Source organism: Garra rufa, chromosome 20 (genome assembly GCF_049309525.1).
Source record: "Garra rufa chromosome 20, GarRuf1.0, whole genome shotgun sequence".
NCBI lineage: Eukaryota > Metazoa > Chordata > Actinopteri > Cypriniformes > Cyprinidae > Garra > Garra rufa.
In genome coordinates this window covers 32,376,926-32,401,319 of record NC_133380.1, presented here as the reverse complement: position 1 = coordinate 32,401,319, position 24,394 = coordinate 32,376,926, and the positions used below count along the sequence as shown (strand labels likewise).

Here is a 24,394-nt window from a genome sequence, read left to right as displayed (position 1 = left end):
CAGGGGCAAGATGCTGTCCTTCTCCGCCAGATGATGTGGACGGCTCAGCCGGTGATGCCGGGGACTGAGGCAGAGGCAAAGATGAGGGGCTGTTTTTAAGATCACGGCAGGGGTCATCCTCATACAGCACTGGAACTGTGATGTCCTCCGTGATCTCTTCGTCAAACCCCTCATCTTGCAGGTCCTGGTCATCAACTGCCTCCACCAGCCTGTCTTCCTCCTCTGGGTTCTGGAGCACTGGAGTCAGTGTTTTGCCAGTCTGGCTGTAAAGGTACTCCATTCCCAGCAATTCACCTACAAGAATAAAATGGGAAAAAAGAAAGTGTTCTTAACATTTTGTCTAATACATTAAAGGCTAAATAGATAAAATAGTACAATATATGAATGTGATCTCCCTGTTCATCTATGAATTTTTTTGTTTTGCAAAAATAATTCAAATGATCTATAAAAAAACAAAAACATGAATTAATGAATTTCTTGCCTGTATATGCTCCAGGAGGGCGATAGCGCTCATCCCAGGGCTTCCCGAAGACAGCTTGGCTAAGCCGGTCCACAGCCTCCCTCATGGCACAGCCATATGTCCGGATGGAGGATGCTCCTTTTATGGCGTCTTCCATCCGGTCATCATTCCAACGCATCAAGCCCTCAAGGAGATACGCTTGAAAATGCGCATCACTGGCACTGGTTCCTAAAAATTAAATAAACAAAAAAGTTTTGTACTACACATGAGGTGCTATGAGGTAAGTGGTTACATGTAATAGAGTTACATAATTACAATACAATTACACAACACATGCATGTATATATTTAAGAAAAATATATGTATATATATTAAATATATTTATATATAATATAAATTATATGAATAATAAATATATACATGTAATTATTTTCAAATGTGTGTCTTTATTTATACATAATAAATACATATATTACACATATATTATATAAACAACTTTTGAATGTGAGTAATCGCAATTTAAATTACATTAAAAATTATAGTTACTAGTGACTTGTCAGGCAATAAAGCTTTGTTAATGCTTATGACATCAGAAAAGAACTGTAGTATTACTGTAGAGTGTGACATTTATTCATGTGACATTACTTTAAAGTAATGGAAGCAGTTATAGTGCTTATATTTTTGACAAAAAAAATTTGTAATCCGTATGTATGTAATACCTGGAATAAAACGGTTTAGGTGGAGGTGGAAAGACTCCAAGGAGGTAGAGCCACGGGCACACCTGTAGCAGCACAGCTCCACACCGCCCTTCTTCAGTGTCCCCTTCTTCATGTACAGCGGAAAGTTGTCTGGGTCTTGGATACACGGAACGTGCTTCCGCTGTTCCTTCCATATCTGCTGGATCCGTTCGTGATTCAGCAGAGGAACTCCCAGAGTGTCCTTCCCATCCGCACTGTCGAACAGATCAATCAGTGACCCGATCAATCTGGTGGTCTCCTCCACCCCCCTGGTCCTCCTCCGGCAGTGCAGTGCCAACTCTCTCCGGGTAATGCGAGCACTGACCGCCCTTTCTGAGATGTGGCCAGTCTTCTTTGCCGCCAGCTCACCCTCCTTTGCACTGCGAAGTGCAGCCACATCCTCTGGATCCCACTGAAAGATGCACGTGGACAGACGTGCCATGAAGATCCCGTAGAGTGGATGAGCCTCTGTCGTGACACCTGCAGCAAATCGCCGCATGAAATGCCAGATGTCGAGGCGCACTTCAAGCTCGACCCACTCCGAGAACATCATCTTCACCTGACACTGGCCATGCTGACTGCAGCAATCTCTGTCCACGTACATCACTTTTGGGGCTGCCTCTCCTGCGTCCCGGTAGCGCTTCATCAGGCCAGCTGCCATGTGGTCCAGTCCATGTCCCTCGGCGGCTGTAAGCACAGATACGAGGACTTGGCCGTGTTCATTCCCCACATTTGTACACCAGGCAGCTGTACCTGAAGCAGCACCTGCAAGTTTCTTTGTGACCTATTGGGAAAAATAAAAGGGTGACAAAACTGTATTCATTGTGTATGCACATATATCCATATCTGACAAATTTCTGGATATAAACAGGACTGTGATACCTTTTTAGTGGAGTCCATCTTGAGAACAGAGCCAAAGACGGATGTTATTTTGGCTTTGACCTCATGCAGTCGCCACAGAACATCTCTGGCGTACACGGCTAAGAGCCACTTAGGCTTAGGTAGGGCAGGTAAAAGGGGAGGCTCAGCAAATACAGGAGGCTGCACAAGGGAGGACCTTGTGAACGGTTCGCAGGCAGTCAGGTACTGCAGAACACGCTGTGTCCATGCCTCACTGTGCTGTTCCGTCAGCTTCTTGTACAGCTGAGTCACACTGTTGCCCAGTGTCCTCTCCCTCATCATCCTCAGCACCCGGTTGTCACATGAGTATCTAAGGAAACAACAATATAATCATGCAAATGCTTTGGTTGTAGAAAAAAACACACAAGATAAAAGTGCCTAATAATGAATGATTGTCATTATGAATTACCTGTATGTCAGCAAAGCTGGAAACTGACTGCGGTGGCCCATATCCAGCTGCCCTAAGATGTCCTCGGACCAGGCAGGATACTTCTTTTTGCAGCCTTTGCACTCCAGATACTCAGTGGCAAGGTCATACCACCCGTCGATGTCCAAAACCTTGCGCACGGTGCGGTAAAGTCCTGCTGCTGTTAGCCTGTGCTTACCACAGTCTGGGCGAACACAGACAAGAGGAAATAACCACATCTTCAGCGGCATCCACAAGAAAAGGGGCCGACAGAAGAAGAGGTCTGGTGAGGCGGGTGGCTGACTGTTAATTAAAGGGGGCTGAGGAGGATACCACCAAAGCTTCAGCTGGGACACTAGTTCTGGCTTGCCGGTTCGTGGGTTGGCCTTAAATAGTGTGTTCCGGATCCACTCATGCTGGAAAGGTGGAAGATGATCTTTCCAGTGGCCTGGGAGCTCAGCTGGTGGCTGATGATGTGGAGGATCTGGTGTTTTTGCTGTTTCCGCCAATGGAGACGGACCGGCACAGGCCTCTGAGTAAACAGTAACAAAAACAATATAAGTATGACCGTTGGATTTGATAGTACTACGCCAGAAAAGCAGCCCACAAGCAGCCTACGAAGCAGTAATTTTGGAGGAGTGTTAATAATCGTTATGCTTATATTTAGGCATAACAGTGAAGAAAATGGTACTAGTGTTAAGAAGCAAAGAACACAGCGTACACTTTATTGATGTAAGAAAAATGGAATTAGTACAGTTCTTTGAGAATGAGAATCTGTTGTGATTAAGTAAGGAAAATGAGGTGTGATGAATTCAGTAATGATGCGCACAGACATGAAGCATGCACACATATACAATAAGGAAAAACTGTTCTTCTCATCATAAGAACAATGACTCTCCACCATCCTGTCTGCTCAGGGGGAGCTAAAGAGTGAGTGAGTGAGTGAGAATAGCAAGCAGTGTGAGAAAGTTATCTAGTGATTGTTTAACAACGGATAAGTTTAGAAACGCAAATAAATACACTGACACCTTTGGACATCCTTAACCTTTTGAAGAAATCCCACTTGAGGCATGATGTGACATAATTCTGTATTGTAAACAAAAATATTAAAAAATTTTGATTTTTATTTTTAATGCTTCCCATTGTATTTTCACAAAACATTCTTATAACATTTGTATTGGTGTCATATGCCACACCTGTATTCAGCTGTGCTTCACATTGTGATGCAGCAAATACCAGATCCTCATCATCATCTTCAGCAGTGGAAACGGAAGTGCCTGGAGCACAAATGTTAGAACTATTACTGTGAACAATACACAGAGACAAGTGTATGTAAGGTGGTGCTTACTTACCTGTAGCGAAAAGCTGTCTTCGGGCCAAAGTTTCTGCTGCTGGAGAAGGTAAAGTAGACTGCACTAATGGATCTGGAAACAGCAAGTGGACAGGTTTGCCATAACAATAAATGAATACGTGTACAATTTCTGTAGGGAAAACGTAATATTCACACTCCTACTCACAGTGTTTAACTGGTGACATGAGTTTTTTCGCCAGCTGTGAAGGAGACAAATGTTTGCCATGCGCCAACAGCGCTTTCACAGTGGCGGTCCGCTGTACACCAGTTCGGATGGCTGCAGGTGGAGGTGCAGAGGCACTGGAGGCTGCGGCTGGAGGTACAGAGGCACTGGAGGTTGCAGGTGGACGTGCAGGACGTACACTGGTGCCCACAGCAGAAGCCTGCCTTTTCAGGACATATGTCTTGAAAATGGCCATGTTGGTGTTTGGCCTGGCATCGGCCTTAACCAGGTACCTGATGAGGGCTTGGGCCTCCTTGCTTTGGTCCTCATAAACTTCCTTCATGGACCGGCCCTGGAAGTCACCAAACTCCACCATCAAGCAGCCCTGGTCTCCAGATGCTCGGGCTTCTGCTTGCATTTCCTGCTTCCTCTCATACTTCTCCACTTCTTCAGCCATCTCTCTGATATGAGAAGTGTACTGTAGGAAGAGCTGTTTATTTTCGGACAGGGGGGTTGTCTGCGCTGTCTCCTTGGAAATGCTGAGCACCAAATACACTGCGTACCCCAGAGAGTTTTCCAGGAGCCATCTAAATCTCTGGCCCTGGTACTTCCCAAACTGAAGTTTGCAGTGAGCCAGTACTAAAAACTGGTCACTGGGGTCTCCACCGTTTGTGCTGACAAAAGAACGGGACTCTGCCAGCACCTGCTCCTTGGGTTTGGCCCTTCCCGACTCCATATTTTCAAGGCGCTTCGCCTCCTCCGATGGCGCCATGAGGAGCCGGCACGATGTTGCCGATTGGCGGCGAAAAAAGGGGTAAGCATACATTTTCTGTAATGAAGATCAGAAAGAGACTATTACCTCTAGCAAACTGAAAGATACCTGTATGTTAAGTGTGTAATGATAATTTGATAAACCATATTACTGTGGTAATAAACATGGACAGGAATCTGATAAATGTACAAATATATGTAAAGTCAAATATGAAGTCTGAAATTTCCTTCTAGTAATAATTCTAGGCTCGGAGGAGGTCACTAGTATTATTACCAAATATAAGTAATATATATAAGCAGAGCTGGGTAGTAACTGATTACATGTTATTTCATCTGAATTACATAATCAGAATCCAAAAATTAAGTACCTGTATTTAGATTAAAAAATATATATATTTTAAAATATTCCGAATCAGACTAAAGTTCCTTTTTTTATGCATTATATGATTTTATTTTATTTTATTTACACAATGACATTAAATTATTCCTAACTGATATATACTTCCTTATTCCTCTTTTTGATCTTTTAAATTTCTTTTCTAAAACAGCCTACTGCTTATATTCATAAAAAAAGTCTTCCAGTTTTGTGGACACTCACACAAAGACCAGTCACTAGTCAGGTGGAGATACAGCATTTGACCACTGATTTACAAAAATCATTTCAGGTTTGCATAAAGTGTTTCAACATTGCATCAACTACTGATAAACACATTCATTTTTATTTGAAAGATCACACTGTAGATATTTTTAACCACCTTCAACAAAGGCTTTTGTCTTTCAAACACATTATCATGCACACATTTTAACTAATATATTTAATTAACATACTTAAATTGAATATTTTAATAATTATCACATTTTCATATTCATTGGTCCTCTGATGAGGTTATGGTCACAAGACATGCAGGTAAACAAAAAGAATATATATCATTTTTGTGCATTTTTAATTGATTTTAAAATGATTTACTTTAATTTATTATTTTTATGGTTTAATTAATTAGTAGTTTTTTATTTAACTCCCTGCAGTTATTTCACAAACATGTGTTAAATGCACTTAGTGTTGTTAATAACAACAAATACAATCTATTTTCTTATTCTTTTTTTCAAGATTACCCTGTTTAAATCAATGTGATAAACAAGTTAGGTCAAAAGTAATCTAAAAGTAACGTAAAAGTAGTCTGACTAACTTATATTACCTAAAATGTGTAATGTAACTGTTAATGGTTTAAATAACTAACTACAATTTGTCTTGTAACTTGGAATTAGTAACGAATTAACTTACAGTCATTACAGTTACAGTAAGTAAGTTACCCAGCTCTCTGTCTCTCTACATATATAAGTAAATAAATATTTTAATATTAGTATTCTTTTCTTCGCACACAATACACACATAGTAATGTAGGCTAATTAGGACTGTCGATGATTTTAACCTATCTGATCAGTAGCGACATGTTTTGTTCTGTATTTATCATTTAAAAAGTTACAGGTTCGCAAATACTTCAGAAAACGTGTGCTATACATGCATTGGCACGTTCTATTTTCCAAAAATACACACTATTTATGAACAAATAACGATATTAAATTATATTTAAAAATGAAGTACACCTTAGCCTTACCTATTGCAAAGATCGATGACAATAATAAACGGTCGCAGCGATTGGTCAAAAGTGAGCCACGGGAGAGTAACGCGATTGGTCAAAAGTGAGCCACGGGAGAGAAACGCGATTGATCAAAAGTAAGCCCCAGAGAGAAACGCGATTGGTCAAAAGTAAGCCCAGGAGAGAAACGTGATTGGTCAAAAGTAAGCCCAGGAGAGAAACGTGATTGGTCAAAAGTAAGCCCAGGAGAGAAACGTGATTGGTCAAAAGTAAGCCCAGGAAAGAAACGCGATTGGCTCATGTGGGCTTACTTTGGGCTTACTTTGGCTCAATCGGTGGGATGCAGTAGGCGCAATGCGAGAGGTAGCGGGATCGATGCCCGCATTCTCCAAAGGGCTCCTGCCCTTTTACGCGCACGTCCCCAAGGAGACAGACTGCGCTTTTTGCGGTGGGAAACGTACCCTCGCAGTTGCGTGAGCCTTTGGGGCCCACTGCTGTCAAAAGAATTTCTCAGAACGGGCCCTGCGCACATTCGTGGCAAAAGCAGGTCCCACCGAGATTTGAACTCGGATCGCTGGATTCAGAGTCCAGAGTGCTAACCATTACACCATGGAACCTTGACAAGAGAGGCCGCTGCTCAGAGGAAAGCAAAGAAGAAGTGGCTTACGGCTCACCAGCAACAAAAATAAAGTTGAGCCTTTTTTGTTTTTATCTGCCGCAAGAAGGCACGTAGGTTCCACCGAGATTTGAACTCGGATCGCTGGATTCAAAGTCCAGAGTGCTAACCGTTACACCATGGAACCACGAGCGCCTCTTTGACAGCTGACCTGGAGGTAGATAGTGTTGCGGCTAGGGGGAACCAGTCAGAGCGAGGGGTTGTATCCCAGTGAGTTTTGGTCACTGGCCACCCTCGACCAAAAGAAAGCTGCATCTGCCAAAACCCGGGATTGAACCAGGGACCTTTAGATCTTCAGTCTAACGCTCTCCCAACTGAGCTATTTCGGCCACATCCACCTAGGGTTTGGTCTGCAGGGGTTTACGTGACACCACCCGTCGCTTTGAGAGAAGAGCAGAGACGAGCTAACAGAGAACAAAAGACGTTGGCCCGTACGGGGATCGAACCCGCGACCTTGGCGTTATTAGCACCACGCTCTAACCAACTGAGCTAACCGGCCTGGCTCCGGCCAGACGTCTGCCCAATTTCCCCAAAGTTTGCTGACTGCTCGTGGGCCCCTTAGCAGGCAGAAAAGCTTCAGGACCAAGCCTGACCACGGGCTCGTCCGGAATTTGAACCCGGGACCTCTCGCACCCAAAGCGAGAATCATACCCCTAGACCAACGAGCCACGCTCACGCAGCTGGCGCACCGCCGCCTGCCCTCGAGCGACGCTCTTCGCGTGGCTTTGAATGCAGGGAGCATCCGGAAGTCTGCGCTTGTGGCAAAAAGCACCTCGATTTCTGAGAAACTTGTTTCTGCCCAACTCACCCTGTTACGGTCCTCAGGGGTGCAGACTTACTTGACCGCAACAGTCACTTCTGATACAGGATCACAATCTTGTGAAAGCCAAGTGGATCGTTTGTAATAAAGCAACAACAACAAGAAAGCCCAAAAAACAACATTAAAAACACTGAATGAAACAAGCAAGCATTAGAAGAAATGAGTCTAAAAACAAACAAGTTGGCGGCGATCATAATAACCAAAAGCAAAGAAGACAAATAGCAACAACAAAAGAAAGAAAAAATTAACTGCAATGGAAGAAATGACACACCTCGAGACAAGGTCAAAGGCAAAGGAATGAAAGTGGGCCTTTGAATGGATTCAATAATGGTGGTGGACCTAACAGGGAGAAGATTCTGCCTTCTGCGGCCAGGGGAATTAGCTCAAATGGTAGAGCGCTTGCTTAGCATGTGAGAGGTAGCGGGATCGATGCCCGCATTCTCCAAAGGGCTCCTGCCCTTTTACGCGCACGTCCCCAAGGAGACAGACTGCGCTTTTTGCGGTGCGAAACGTACCCTCGCAGTTGCGTGAGCCTTTGGGGCCCACTGCTGTCAAAAGAATTTCTCAGAACGGGCCCTGCGCACATTCGTGGCAAAAGCAGGTCCCACCGAGATTTGAACTCGGATCGCTGGATTCAGAGTCCAGAGTGCTAACCATTACACCATGGAACCTTGACGAGAGAGACCGCTGCTCAGAGGAAAGCAAAGAAGAAGTGGCTTACGGCTCACCAGCAACAAAAATAAAGTTGAGCCTTTTTTGTTTTTATCTGCCGCAAGAAGGCACGTAGTTTCCACCGAGATTTGAACTCGGATCGCTGGATTCAAAGTCCAGAGTGCTAACCGTTACACCATGGAACCACGAGCGCCTCTTTGACAGCTGACCTGGAGGTAGATAGTGTTGCGGCTAGGGGGAACCAGTCAGAGCGAGGGGTTGTATCCAGTGAGTTTTGGTCACTGGCCACCCTCGACCAAAAGACAAAAGAAAGCTGCATCTGCCGAAACCCGGGATTGAACCAGGGACCTTTAGATCTTCAATCTAACGCTCTCCCAACTGAGCTATTTCGCCCACATCCACCTAGGGTTTGGTCTGCAGGGGTTTACGTGACACCACCCGTCGCTTTGAGAGAAGAGCAGAGACGAGCTAACAGAGAACAAAAGACGTTGGCCCGTACGGGGATCGAACCCGCGACCTTGGCGTTATTAGCACCACGCTCTAACCAACTGAGCTAACCGGCCTGGCTCCGGCCAGATGTCTGCCCAATTTCCCCAAAGTTTGCTGACTGCTCGTGGGCCCCTTAGCAGGCAGAAAAGCTTCAGGACCAAGCCTGACCACGGGCTCGTCCGGGATTTGAACCCGGGACCTCTCGCACCCAAAGCGAGAATCATACCCCTAGACCAACGAGCCATGCTCACGCAGCTGGCGCACCGCCGCCTGCCCTCGAGCGACGCTCTTCACGTGGCTTTGAATGCAGGGAGCATCCGGAAGTCTGCGCTTGTGGCAAAAAGCACCTCGATTTCTGAGAAACTTGTTTCTGCCCTGCTCTACTCACCCTGTTACGGTCCTCAGGGGTGCAGACTTACTTGACCGCAACAGTCACTTCTGATACAGGATCACAATCTTGTGAAAGCCAAGTGGATCGTTTGTAATAAAGCAACAACAACAAGAAAGCCCAAAAAACAACATTAAAAACACTGAATGAAACAAGCAAGCATTAGAAGAAATGAGTCTAAAAACAAACAAGTTGGCGGCGATCATAATAACCAAAAGCAAAGAAGACAAATAGCAACAACAAAAGAAAGAAAAAATTAACTGCAATGGAAGAAATGACACACCTCGAGACAAGGTCAAAGGCAAAGGAATGAAAGTGGGCCTTTGAATGGATTCAATAATGGTGGTGGACCTAACAGGGAGAAGATTCTGCCTTCTGCGGCCAGGGGAATTAGCTCAAATGGTAGAGCGCTCGCTGTGCAAAAGAAGGAGCCCAATCTTTGAGCCCCCCCTCGCAAGCGAAAAAGACGCGAAAACGCAAGTGTGCCGACAAGTTTCCCCTGCAACAATATTCGGGCTATATTCCTGTGCGGTATGGATGAGTTTTAGTTACATGTGAAATACGTCACCCTCGGCGGGCTGGATTCGAACCCGCGGTCTGCGCGACTGAGTCGAAGTCCCGTTCTGAATCAAATGATTCGCGAATCGCGAAACTTGATCCGGTTGGACTGATTCGAAACAGTGAATCATCACGTTGACGCTTTACGTCGTGTTAAAAACACGCCCCATCCCACCTTGTTTTTATTTTTATTTTATTTTTTACAAATCTCACCCTAGACATAACATTATATTGATTGATATTTATTAATTTGTGTATGTTATTTTTAAAAGGCATATTACATGTTTATGGTTAAATACGCGATCCGATTGGAGCGAATCGTCACGTTGACAGTTTCCGTCGTATTAAAACACGCCCCCATCCTCACCTGCTTTTTCCACAAATCGCGCCCTAGACATATCAATATGTTGATTGATATTTATTATTTTGTGAAAATAATTGTTTGGTAAATATGTATAAACATAAATGTATATGATATATGTTTATGGTTAAATAAAACGAATTAAAATGTTGATATGTTAAGTAGTTGATTTTATGTTTTATGTTAATTATGTTTATAATATTTTTAAAAGGCATATTACTTGTTTATGTTTAAATTAATGAATAAAATGTTTTCTCAAAGATTATTATTTTTTTTTTTGTATATGTGGGACATGATTTGATGGATATCATTTATCAGATTTAATTTATCTGATCAAAAGACACTTTAAATGTTCAAATGTAAAATGTTTAATTTACATGAACATAATATACATACACATAATATATACAGAAAAGATATAATTTATTGAGGAGGATACAGTATTGAGGGGTATACAGGACAATATGAAAAAGTGGGCCCATGTAATATATTCAAAATATATACAAAAAAGACATATTTATTTTATTTATTGAGGGGTATACATGACAATATGAAGGAGTGGGCCCATGTAATAAAAACAAAATATATACAGGAACGATATTATTTATTGAGGAACATACCAGACAATATGAAAGAGAGGGCCCATGTAATATAAACAAAATATATACATTAAAAGATATTTATTAAGGAAGATTCCGGAAAATGGGAAAGAGTGGGCCCATGTAAAATACAAAATATATACAGAAAATACATTATTTATTGAGGAGGATACCGAACAATGTGAAAGAGTGGGCCCATGTAATATATACAAAATAGATACAGAAAACATTATTTTTTTGAGGAGAATACAGTATTGAGGATGATACTGAACAGTATAAAAGAGTGGGCACATGTAAACAAAATATATACAGAAAAGATTGTCTTTATTGAGGAGGTTTATGTAGCTGCCGCTGTTCTGCCAACCATTCATCGAAAGATTTGCCATTTGAGGCACTCGGGCAAAATGTGGCATTGCCATACCGACTATGGCCAAACTCTTTCGTTTTGGGCTGCCCACATTTGCTGCATTTGTTAAAAGTAACCCCTCGCACATACTTTCTCTTGTGTACTCCACTTTCCTCCTCCAGGGCCCGTCGACGCCTGTTCCTCTGGGTGTAACGGGACACAGGAGCATCAGACGCAGGAGCAGGTGGAGCTGGGCCTGCACTCAATGTTGAAGGACCAGAAGAGGGGATCACCACTGACACAGTCATGTCCGGGTTAAGGACTAGTGTGCCTAACAATGACCCAGGTGCTGAAATGGGCTGCACTACTTCTGATGCTGTGGGGGCAGGTGCAATGGGGCACTGTGTGGTGGTGGTAGCAGCGGGCCGTCGACCTGGCCGCAGGATCGGAGCCTGTCCTTCCCGATTTGGCAGAAGGATAAATGGATGTTTTGGCCCTGATGTTGATGGCGCTTCATCCAATTTTTCCCTTGGCAGAGGAAGCTGCGCATCGGCCACAGCAATTGGGTCAGGTGAAGTCAGTCCCTGAGCGAGGACACTCATTTCCTGATTCTTCTGCCGACGCTGAAACCTGACAATAAATTACTTGTATTATAAATATGTTTTAAGAAGTATTCATTTAATTTGAAGCAAATAATGTCCCTTGCTTACCACTGAATGAGTGTCTTCTGGTTTAGCTCAAACAGCTGGATCATGGTTTCATCCATCAGCCTTCGACAGTTAAGCACCAGCTCTCGGATGTGGTGGTAATCGGTGAGGATTTTAGACCACCTGGGGGTGCAAACTCCAGCCTTCTTGGTCGGCGACTTGTGTAAAGCACACAGCTTGATACAAATTGCCTCAACCAAGCGACTGGTGTTGGGCCACTGTGCTGGACCCCCAGGATGTCCAATCAGACACCGTTTAACACTCTCCACACCCGGTGTGACTCCGGTCCGCTTCGGTGCTTTAAAGCGCCCATGTGTCAGCTGAGGCTGATGTCGAGGCTGATAGTTGACCCGCTGTTTGTCAGAGTCAGGGAGAGCTGTCCACAGCTGGATGACCTCTGTCACCTGCAGGTCAGTGAGGTAAGGAGCCTCACGAAGACCCACCAGGTAACCAGCCAGGTCCTGGACCTTGTCCCACCCAGCGATGCCATCGGGTCCAATGACTGCTCCCTAGTAAATGCAGATTAATATTAATATAAGTGAAATAAAATGGTATTGAAATTAAATAAAGCCCTTTTTTACCTGAAATAAAGTGTTTTACCTGAGCCTCGTTGGAGAGACTACTTCCAGTGTCGGATGGCTGTGACAGCACTGAAGGGGCAGGGGCAAGATGCTGTCCTTCTCCGCCAGATGATGTGGACGGCTCAGCCGGTGATGCCGGGGACTGAGGCAGAGGCAAAGATGAGGGGCTGTTTTTAAGATCACGGCAGGGGTCATCCTCATACAGCACTGGAACTGTGATGTCCTCCGTGATCTCTTCGTCAAACCCCTCATCTTGCAGGTCCTGGTCATCAACTGCCTCCACCAGCCTGTCTTCCTCCTCTGGGTTCTGGAGCACTGGAGTCAGTGTTTTGCCAGTCTGGCTGTAAAGGTACTCCATTCCCAGCAATTCACCTACAAGAATAAAATGGGAAAAAAGAAAGTGTTCTTAACATTTTGTCTAATACATTAAAGGCTAAATAGATAAAATAGTACAATATATGAATGTGATCTCCCTGTTCATCTATGAATTTTTTTGTTTTGCAAAAATAATTCAAATGATCTATAAAAAAACAAAAACATGAATTAATGAATTTCTTGCCTGTATATGCTCCAGGAGGGCGATAGCGCTCATCCCAGGGCTTCCCGAAGACAGCTTGGCTAAGCCGGTCCACAGCCTCCCTCATGGCACAGCCATATGTCCGGATGGAGGATGCTCCTTTTATGGCGTCTTCCATCCGGTCATCATTCCAACGCATCAAGCCCTCAAGGAGATACGCTTGAAAATGCGCATCACTGGCACTGGTTCCTAAAAATTAAATAAACAAAAAAGTTTTGTACTTCACATGAGGTGCTATGAGGTAACTGGTTACATGTAATAGAGTTACATAATTACAATACAATTACACAACACATGCATGTATATATTTAAGAAAAATATATGTATATATATTAAATATATTTATATATAATATAAATTATATGAATAATAAATATATACATGTAATTATTTTCAAAATATATACTGTATGTGTGTGTTTTTATTTATACATAATAAATACATATATTACACATATATAAACAACTTTTGAATGTGAGTAATCGCAATTTAAATTACATTAAAAATTATAGTTACTAGTGACTTGTCAGGCAATACAGCTTTGTTAATGCTTATGACATCAGAAAAGAACTGTAGTATTACTGTAGAGTGTGACATTTATTCATGTGACATTACTTTAAAGTAATGGAAGCAGTTATAGTGCTTATATTTTTGACAAAAAAAAATTTGTAATCCGTATGTATGTAATACCTGGAATAAAACGGTTTAGGTGGAGGTGGAAAGACTCCAAGGAGGTAGAGCCACGGGCACACCTGTAGCAGCACAGCTCCACACCGCCCTTCTTCAGTGTCCCCTTCTTCATGTACAGCGGAAAGTTCTCTGGGTCTTGGATACACGGAACGTGCTTCCGCTGTTCCTTCCATATCTGCTGGATCCGTTCGTGATTCAGCAGAGGAACTCCCAGAGTGTCCTTCCCGTCCGCACTGTCGAACAGATCAATCAGTGACCCGATCAATCTGGTGGTCTCCTCCACCCCCCTGGTCCTCCTCCGGCAGTGCAGTGCCAACTCTCTCCGGGTAATGCGAGCACTGACCGCCCTTTCTGAGATGTGGCCAGTCTTCTTTGCCGCCAGCTCACCCTCCTTTGCACTGCGAAGTGCAGCCACATCCTCTGGATCCCACTGAAAGATGCACGTGGACAGACGGGCCATGAAGATCCCGTAGAGTGGATGAGCCTCTGTCGTGACACCTGCAGCAAATCGCCGCATGAAATGCCAGATGTCGAGGCGCACTTCAAGCTCGACCCACTCCGAGAACATCATCTTCACCTGACACTGGCCATGCTGACTGCAGCAATCTCTGTCCACGTACATCACTTTTGGGGCTGCCTCTCCTGCGTCCCGGTAGCGCTTCATCAGGCCAGCTGCCATGTGGTCCAGTCCATGTCCCTCGGCGGCTGTAAGCACAGATACGAGGACTTGGCCGTGTTCATTCCCCACATTTGTGCACCAGGCAGCTGTACCTGAAGCAGCACCTGCGAGTTTCTTTGTGACCTATTGGGAAAAATAAAAGGGTGACAAAACTGTATTCATTGTGAATGCACATATATCCATATCTGGCAAATTTCTGGATATAAACAGGACTGTGATACCTTTTTAGTGGAGTCCATCTTGAGAACAGAGCCAAAGACGGATGTTATTTTGGCTTTGACCTCATGCAGTCGCCACAGAACATCCCTGGCGTACACGGCTAAGAGCCACTTAGGCTTAGGCAGGGCAGGTAAAAGGGGAGGCTCAGCAAATACAGGAGGCTGCACAAGGGAGGACCTTGTGAACGGTTCGCAGGCAGTCAGGTACTGCAGAACACGCTGTGTCCATGCCTCACTGTGCTGTTCCGTCAGCTTCTTGTACAGCTGAGTCACACTGTTGCCCAGTGTCCTCTCCCTCATCATCCTCAGCACCCGGTTGTCACATGAGTATCTAAGGAAACAACAATATAATCATGAAAATGCTTTGGTTGTAGAAAAAAAACAGATAAAAGTGCCTAATAATGAATGATTGTCATGAATTACCTGTATGTCAGCAAAGCTGGAAACTGACTGCGGTGGCCCATATCCAGCTGCCCTAAGATGTCCTCGGACCAGGCAGGATACTTCTTTTTGCAGCCTTTGCACTCCAGATACTCAGTGGCAAGGTCATACCACCCGTCGATGTCCAAAACCTTGCGCACGGTGCGGTAAAGTCCTGCTGCTGTTAGCCTGTGCTTACTCGCCTTAGGGCACCGCCGGAGGAGAGGGGTCCACGGAGCGCTTAATAAGTTGCAGGTGGCCGACAGTTCGTGGACGCTGCGCAGCACCCCCTAGGTGATTTTTGCGGGACCCTCTGACCTCCCCGTCGCCGAGGGCGGCCCCGGCGGGGTCCGTCTGAGGCGTCAGCCGGGGCCTGGGACCCCCAGGGGCCCCGCGGAACGGCCCCCATTTTTTGCGCTTTTCGTCGCAATATCGAGTTCGGCCACCAGGTGGCAGACCGATGTCCACGGAACGCCTATGGGGGGGGCGTCAAATAGGTTGTAGGTGGGCGTCCACAGACAGCCTAAAGGTCCCACTGGGAGAGTTCCCTTAACCACCCGTGTGTCCACGAAAAGCCTATTCGTCCCCCTAACCACCTATGTGTCCACGAAAAGCCTATTCGTCCCACTAACCACCTATTTGACCACGAAAAGCCTATTTGTCCTCCTAACCACCTATGTGTCCACGGAAAGCCTGCAGAGGTTACTCACTCAGGAAACAATGTATGACAAGTTCAAATACATTACAACTCATCATTATTCCTATTGTTGGTGGCCATGCAGCATATGTGGTTAAACACTCGAAAACTCAACTTGAAATCCCCAAGGTTGTTAATACGTATGCAAAGTCTATAGTATTATGAGATAAAACTCACATAAATAGATTCAAATGAGTGTCTGAGTACAGTATAGGTGTTTTTATCAACAATAGTGGGATGTTTATTAACATGGCAAAATTTATTTAGCCCTGTCGAATAAGTTGTGGGTGGACATGCACCATATGTGGTGAAATACTCGAAAACTCAACGTGAAATCCCCAATGTTGTTCATTTTAACGCAAATTCTACAGCATTATGACATAAAACTCACACAAATGGATTCCAATGAGTGTTACGAGTACAGTAGAGGTGTTATTTATCAACAATATTGCACATATTTATGTGTCCAATGAAATTGGAAATTATGAATTTCACCACAAATGGTGAACGCCCACCTGTAACTTATTTGAATGGGCCTCCATAGGCGTTCCGTGGACAATACTGTAAATGGTCATATTTCATAACTACAGTGGTTTTATGGACACATTTCTACAGTACAGTGCTCAGGGGACACTACCCAGCAGTTATGTGTACGTTACAGTATCTATAATGACTTAATTTGCATAAAAATTTGCATACAGCTGTCACTTTCTGATGGTGGATTTTCGCTAATTTCACCACATATGGTGAACGACCACCTGTAACTTATTTGAATGGGCCTCCATAGGCGTTCCGTGGACAATTCTGTAAACTACATTTAAATGGTCATATTTCCTAACTACAGTGGTTTTATGGACACATTTCTACAATACAGTGCTCAGGGGACACTAACCAGCAGTTCTATGTACATTACAGCATCTATAATGACTTAATTTGCATAAAAATGCAATGTCCACGGAACGCCTATACAGGCCCCGTCAAATAAGTTACAGCTGTCACTTGCCCACCTGTAACTTATTTGAATGGGCCTCCATAGGCGTTCCGTGGACAATACTGTAAATGGTCATATTTCATAACTACAGTGGTTTTATGGACACATTTCTACAGTACAGTGCTCAGGGGACACTACCCAGCAGTTATATGTACGTTACAGCATCTATAATAACTTAATTTGCATAAAAATGTGCATACAGCTGTCACTTTCTGATGGTGGATTTTCGCTAATTTCACCACATATGGTGAACGCCCACCTGTAACTTATTTGAATGGGCCTCCATAGGCGTTCCGTGGACAATAATGTAAATGGTCATATTTCATAACTACAGTGGTTTTATGGACACATTTCTACAGTACAGTGCTCAGGGGAAACTAACCAGCAGTTCTATGTACATTACAGCATCTATAATGATTTAATTTGCATAAAAATGCACTGTCCACGGAACGCCTATACAGGCCCCGTCAAATAAGTTACAGCTGTCACTTGCCCACCTGTAACTTATTTGAATGGGCCTCCATAGGCGTTCCGTGGACAATAATGTAAATGGTCATATTTCATAACTTCAGTGGTTTTATGGACACATTTCTACAGTACAGTGCTCAGGGGACACTACCCAGCAGTTATATGTACGTTACAGCATCTATAATGACTTAATTTGCATAAAAATGCAAATTACAATTTTTGCAGAGTCATGCAGGAAATGCCCACGTGTAACTTATTTGAATGGGCCTCCATAGGCGTTCCGTGGACAATACTGTAAATGGTCATATTTCATAACTACAGTGGTTTTATGGACACATTTCTACAGTACAGTGCTCAGGGGACACTACCCAGCAGTTCTATGTACATTACAGCATCTATAATGACTTAATTTGCATAAAAATGCACTGTCCACGGAACGCCTATGCAGGCCCCGTCAAATAAGTTACAGCTGTCACTTGCCCACCCGTAACTTATTTGAATGGGCCTCCATAGGCGTTCCGTGGACAATACTGTAAATGGTCATATTTCATAACTGCAGTTGTTTTATGGACACATTTCTACAGTACAGTGCTCAGGGGACACTAACCAGCAGTTCTATGTACATTACAGCATCTATAATGACTTAATTTGTATAAAAATGCACTGTCCACGGAACGCCTATGCAGGCCCCGTCAAATAAGTTACAGCTGTCACTTGCCCACCTGTAACTTATTTGAATGGGCCACCATAGGCGTTCCGTGGACAATAATGTAAACTACATTGAAATGGTCATATTTCATAACTAAAGTGGTTTTATGGACACATTTCTACAGTACAGTGCTCAGGGGACACTAACCAGCAGTTCTATGTACATTACAGTATCTATAATGACTTAATTTGCATAAAAATGTGCATACAGCTGTCACTTTCTGATGGTGGATTTTCGCTAATTTCACCACATATGGTGAACGCCCACCCGTAACTTATTTGAATGGGCCTCCATAGGCGTTCCGTGGACAATACTGTAAATGGTCATATTTCATAACTGCAGTTGTTTTATGGACACATTTCTACAGTACAGTGCTCAGGGGACACTAACCAGCAGTTCTATGTACATTACAGCACCTATAATGACTTAATTTGCATAAAAATGCAAATTACAATTTTTGCAGAGTCATGCAGGAAATGCCCACGTGTAACTTATTTGAATGGGCCTCCATAGGCGTTCCGTGGACAATACTGTAAATGGTCATATTTCATAACTACAGTGGTTTTATGGACACATTTCTACAGTACAGTGCTCAGGGGACACTGCCCAGCAGTTCTATGTACATTACAGCATCTATAATGACTTAATTTGTATAAAAATGCACTGTCCACGGAACGCCTATGCAGGCTCCGTCAAATAAGTTACAGCTGTCACTTGCCCACCTGTAACTTATTTGAATGGGCCACCATAGGCGTTCCGTGGACAATAATGTAAACTACATTGAAATGGTCATATTTCATAACTAAAGTGGTTTTATGGACACATTTCTACAGTACAGTGCTAAGGGGACACTAACCAGCAGTTCTATGTACATTACAGTATCTATAATGACTTAATTTGCATAAAAATGTGCATACAGCTGTCACTTTCTGATGGTGGATTTTCGCTAATTTCACCACATATGGTGAACACCCACCCGTAACTTATTTGAATGGGCCTCCATAGGCGTTCCGTGGACAATACTGTAAATGGTCATATTTCATAACTGCAGTTGTTTTATGGACACATTTCTACAGTACAGTGCTCAGGGGACACTAACCAGCAGTTCTATGTACATTACAGCACCTATAATGACTTAATTTGCATAAAAATCCAAAATACAATTTTTGCAGAGTCATGCAGGAAATGCCCACGTGTAACTTATTTGAATGGGCCTCCATAGGCGTTCCGTGGACAATACTGTAAATGGTCATATTTCATAACTACAGTGGTTTTATGGACACATTTCTACAGTACAGTGCTCAGGGGACACTGCCCAGCAGTTCTATGTACATTACAGCATCTATAATGACTTAATTTGCATAAAAATGCACTGTCCACGGAACGCCTATGCATGCCCCGTCAAATAAGTTACAGCTGTCACTTGCCCACCCGTAACTTATTTGAATGGGCCTCCATAGGCGTTCCGTGGACAATACTGTAAATGGTCATATTTCATAATTGCAGTTGTTTTATGGACACATTTCTACAGCACAGTGCTCAGGGGACATTAACCAGCAGTTCTATGTACATTACAGCATCTATAATGACATAATTTGTATAAAAATGCACTGTCCACGGAACGCCTATGCAGGCCCCGTCAAATAAGTTACAGCTGTCACTTGCCCACCTGTAACTTATTTGAATGGGCCACCATAGGCGTTCCGTGGACAATAATGTAAACTACATTGAAATGGTCATATTTCATAACTAAAGTGGTTTTATGGACACATTTCTACAGTACAGTGCTCAGGGGACACTAACCAGCAGTTCTATGTACATTACAGTATCTATAATGACTTAATTTGCATAAAAATGTGCATACAGCTGTCACTTTCTGATGGTGGATTTTCGCTAATTTCACCACATATGGTGAACGCCCACCCGTAACTTATTTGAATGGGCCTCCATAGGCGTTCCGTGGACAATACTGTAAATGGTCATATTTCATAACTGCAGTTGTTTTATGGACACATTTCTACAGTACAGTGCTCAGGGGACACTAACCAGCAGTTCTATGTACATTACAGCACCTATAATGACTTAATTTGCATAAAAATGCAAATTACAATTTTTGCAGAGTCATGCAGGAAATGCCCACGTGTAACTTATTTGAATGGGCCTCCATAGGCGTTCCGTGGACAATACTATAAATGGTCATATTTCATAACTACAGTGGTTTTATGGACACATTTCTACAGTACAGTGCTCAGGGGACACTACCCAGCAGTTATATGTACATTACAGCATCTATAATGACTTAATTTGCATAAAAATGCACTGTCCACGGAACGCCTATGCAGGCCCCGTCAAATAAGTTACAGCTGTCACTTGCCCACCCGTAACTTATTTGAATGGGCCTCCATAGGCGTTCCGTGGACAATACTGTAAATGGTCATATTTCATAACTGCAGTTGTTTTATGGACACATTTCTACAGTACAGTGCTCAGGGGACACTAACCAGCAGTTCTATGTACATTACAGCACCTATAATGACTTAATTTGCATAAAAATCCAAAATACAATTTTTGCAGAGTCATGCAGGAAATGCCCACGTGTAACTTATTTGAATGGGCCTCCATAGGCGTTCCGTGGACAATACTGTAAATGGTCATATTTCATAACTACAGTGGTTTTATGGACACATTTCTACAGTACAGTGCTCAGGGGACACTACCCAGCAGTTCTATGTACATTACAGCATCTATAATGACTTAATTTGCATAAAAATGCACTGTCCACGGAACGCCTATGCAGGCCCCGTCAAATAAGTTACAGCTGTCACTTGCCCACCCGTAACTTATTTGAATGGGCCTCCATAGGCGTTCCGTGGACAATACTGTAAATGGTCATATTTCATAACTGCAGTTGTTTTGTGGACACATTTCTACAGTACAGTGCTCAGGGGACACTAACCAGCAGTTCTATGTACATTACAGCATCTATAATGACATAATTTGTATAAAAATGCACTGTCCACGGAACGCCTATGCAGGCCCCGTCAAATAAGTTACAGCTGTCACTTGCCCACCTGTAACTTATTTGAATGGGCCACCATAGGCGTTCCGTGGACAATAATGTAAACTACATTGAAATGGTCATATTTCATAACTAAAGTGGTTTTATGGACACATTTCTACAGTACAGTGCTCAGGGGACACTAACCAGCAGTTCTATGTACATTACAGTATCTATAATGACTTAATTTGCATAAAAATGTGCATACAGCTGTCACTTTCTGATGGTGGATTTTCGCTAATTTCACCACATATGGTGAACGCCCACCCGTAACTTATTTGAATGGGCCTCCATAGGCGTTCCGTGGACAATACTGTAAATGGTCATATTTCATAACTGCAGTTGTTTTATGGACACATTTCTACAGTACAGTGCTCAGGGGACACTAACCAGCAGTTCTATGTACATTACAGCACCTATAATGACTTAATTTGCATAAAAATGCAAATTACAATTTTTGCAGAGTCATGCAGGAAATGCCCACGTGTAACTTATTTGAATGGGCCTCCATAGGCGTTCCGTGGACAATACTGTAAATGGTCATATTTCATAACTACAGTGGTTTTATGGACACATTTCTACAGTACAGTGCTCAGGGGACACTACCCAGCAGTTCTATGTACATTACAGCATCTATAATGACTTAATTTGCATAAAAATGCACTGTCCACGGAACGCCTATGCAGGCCCCGTCAAATAAGTTACAGCTGTCACTTGCCCACCCATAACTTATTTGAATGGGCCTCCATAGGCGTTCCGTGGACAATACTGTAAATGGTCATATTTCATAACTGCAGTTGTTTTATGGACACATTTCTACAGTACAGTGCTCAGGGGACACTAACCAGCAGTTCTATGTACATTACAGCATCTATAATGACATAATTTGTATAAAAATGCACTGTCCACGGAACGCCTATGCAGGCCCCGTCAAATAAGTTACAGCTGTCACTTGCCCACCCGTAACTTATTTGAATGGGCCACCATAGGCGTTCCGTGGACAATAATGTAAACTACATTGAAATGGTCATATTTCATAACTAAAGTGGTTTTATGGACACATTTCTACAGTACAGTGCTCAGGGGACACTAACCAGCAGTTCTATGTACATTACAGTATCTATAATGACTTAATTTGCATAAAAATGTGCATACAGCTGTCACTTTCTGATGGTGGATTTTCGCTAATTTCACCACATATGGTGAACGCCCACCTGTAACTTATTTGAATGGGCCTCCATAGGCGTTCCGTGGACAATAATGTAAACTACATTTAAATGGTCATATTTCCTAACTACAGTGGTTTTATGGACACATTTCTACAGTACAGTGCTCAGGGGACACTAACCAGCAGTTCTATGTACATTACAGGACCTATAATGACTTAATTTGCATTAAAATGCAAATTACAATTTTTGCAGAGTCATGCAGGAAATGCCCACGTGTAACTTATTTGAATGGGCCTCCATAGGCGTTCCGTGGACAATACTGTAAATGGTCATATTTCATAACTACAGTGGTTTTATGGACACATTTCTACAGTGCAGTGCTCAGGGGACACTAACCAGCAGTACTATGTACATTACAGCATCTATAATGACTTAATTTGCATACAAATGCACTGTCCACGGAACGCCTATGCAGGCCCCGTCAAATAAGTTACAGCTGTCACTTGCCCACCTGTAACTTATTTGAATGGGCCTCCATAGGCGTTCCGTGGACAATACTGTAAATGGTCATATTTCATAACTACAGTGGTTTTATGGACACATTTCTACAGTACAGTGCTCAGGGGACACTACCCAGCAGTTCTATGTACATTACATCACCTAAAATGGCTTAATTTGCATACAAATGCAAATTACAATTTTTGCAGAGTCATGCAGGAAATGCCCACGTACAACTTATTTGAATGGGGACCTACACAATGGGATAAGTTGCACGTGTCATTGGCTCCCGTCCGGCGTCGGTGGGCCCGAGGAGCCTTAAATTTCACAGGAAGTTGCGTCACTCTTCCCTCGGCGACACGAGACTAATCTCGGGGCCCTGCGACCTTTGTGACCCCTCCGGTTCCGCCGTCCCACTCGTAACTTATTCAATGGAAATCTCACAGGTGGTTCGCGGTCATGGGGGTCTTTTTCGGCCTGTCGGCCAGAGGCGGGCGCGGGACTTGGGACGCCGTCTCGGGGCACCCTGACGTGACGTATATGTCGGTTTCGGACCGATTGGAACTTTTTTCCCCATGTCCACCAAGCACCTATAAAATGAATGGGATAGGTTATACGTGTCAGTCACTCCCGTTCGGCCCCCGGGGGTCCTACCGGCCACAAATTTTGCGTGCCGGTGGCAAAAGGGCCCCCGAACGCCATGTATCGCGGATGAACGTCTGCCCCGGACGCGAAGCGGTTTGTGCGTGTTTACCCTAAATCTCTCTCGGAGGCCTCTTTGTCACATACACCCTAAGACCCTCTTGAATGAACTTGAGTGCTTCGATGCAAGCTAAGTCATATGTCATCACTACAGCGATTTTATGGACACATTTCGACAGTACAGTGCTCAGGGACCACTACCAAGCAGTTCTATGTAAATTACAGCACATATAATGACTTAATTTGCATAAAAATGCACTGTCCACGGAAAGCCTATGGAGGCCCCGTCAAATAAGTTACAGCTGTCACTTGGCCACCTGTAACTTATTTGAATGGGCCTCCATAGGCGTTCCGTGGACAATACTGTAAATGATCATATTTCATAACTACAGTGGTTTTATGGACACATTTCTACTGTAGAGTGCTCAGGGGACACTAACCAGCAGTTCTATGTACATTACAGCATCTATAATGGCTTAATTTGCATACAAATGCAAATTACAATTTTTGCAGAGTCATGCAGGAAATGCCCACGTACAACTTATTTGAATGGGGGCCTACACAATGGGATAAGTTGCACGTGTCATTGGCTCCCGTCTGGCGTCGGTGGGCCCGAGGAGCCTTAAATTTCACAGGAAGTTGCGTCACTCTGCCCTCGGCGACACGAGACTAATCTCGGGGCCCTGCGACCTTTGTGACCCCTCCGGTTCCGCCGTCCCACTCGTAACTTATTCAATGGAAATCTCACAGGTGGTTCGCGGTCATGGGGGTCTTTTTCGGCCTGTCGGCCAGAGGCGGGCGCGGGACTTCGGGCGCCGTCTCGGGGCACCCTGACGTGACGTATATGTCGGTTTCGGGACGATTGGACCTTTTTTCCCCATGTCCACCAAGCACCTATAAAATGAATGGGATAGGTTATACGTGTCAGTCACTCC

The 24,394-nt window shown here is 43.7% G+C and overlaps 10 non-coding genes across 10 annotated transcripts; all 10 read right to left on the bottom strand.

Moving 5' to 3' along the window:
- Positions 1-6,931: 6,931 nt before the first annotated feature.
- trnaq-cug (transfer RNA glutamine (anticodon CUG)) lies at positions 6,932-7,003 on the bottom strand. Its single transcript has one exon. It is a non-coding gene; the product is annotated as a tRNA-Gln (tRNA).
- Positions 7,004-7,117: 114 nt separating this feature from the next.
- Positions 7,118-7,189, bottom strand: trnaq-uug (transfer RNA glutamine (anticodon UUG)). The gene has a single exon. It is a non-coding gene; the product is annotated as a tRNA-Gln (tRNA).
- Positions 7,190-7,318: 129 nt separating this feature from the next.
- trnaf-gaa (transfer RNA phenylalanine (anticodon GAA)) lies at positions 7,319-7,391 on the bottom strand. The gene has a single exon. It is a non-coding gene; the product is annotated as a tRNA-Phe (tRNA).
- A 96-nt stretch (positions 7,392-7,487) lies between these two features.
- trnai-aau (transfer RNA isoleucine (anticodon AAU)) lies at positions 7,488-7,561 on the bottom strand. The gene has a single exon. It is a non-coding gene; the product is annotated as a tRNA-Ile (tRNA).
- Positions 7,562-7,658: 97 nt separating this feature from the next.
- trnap-ugg (transfer RNA proline (anticodon UGG)) lies at positions 7,659-7,730 on the bottom strand. The gene has a single exon. It is a non-coding gene; the product is annotated as a tRNA-Pro (tRNA).
- Positions 7,731-8,481: 751 nt separating this feature from the next.
- On the bottom strand, positions 8,482-8,553 carry trnaq-cug (transfer RNA glutamine (anticodon CUG)). Its single transcript has one exon. It is a non-coding gene; the product is annotated as a tRNA-Gln (tRNA).
- A 114-nt stretch (positions 8,554-8,667) lies between these two features.
- Positions 8,668-8,739, bottom strand: trnaq-uug (transfer RNA glutamine (anticodon UUG)). The gene has a single exon. It is a non-coding gene; the product is annotated as a tRNA-Gln (tRNA).
- Positions 8,740-8,874: 135 nt separating this feature from the next.
- On the bottom strand, positions 8,875-8,947 carry trnaf-gaa (transfer RNA phenylalanine (anticodon GAA)). Its single transcript has one exon. It is a non-coding gene; the product is annotated as a tRNA-Phe (tRNA).
- A 96-nt stretch (positions 8,948-9,043) lies between these two features.
- On the bottom strand, positions 9,044-9,117 carry trnai-aau (transfer RNA isoleucine (anticodon AAU)). The gene has a single exon. It is a non-coding gene; the product is annotated as a tRNA-Ile (tRNA).
- A 97-nt stretch (positions 9,118-9,214) lies between these two features.
- trnap-ugg (transfer RNA proline (anticodon UGG)) lies at positions 9,215-9,286 on the bottom strand. The gene has a single exon. It is a non-coding gene; the product is annotated as a tRNA-Pro (tRNA).
- Between the last annotated feature and the right edge of the window lie 15,108 nt (positions 9,287-24,394).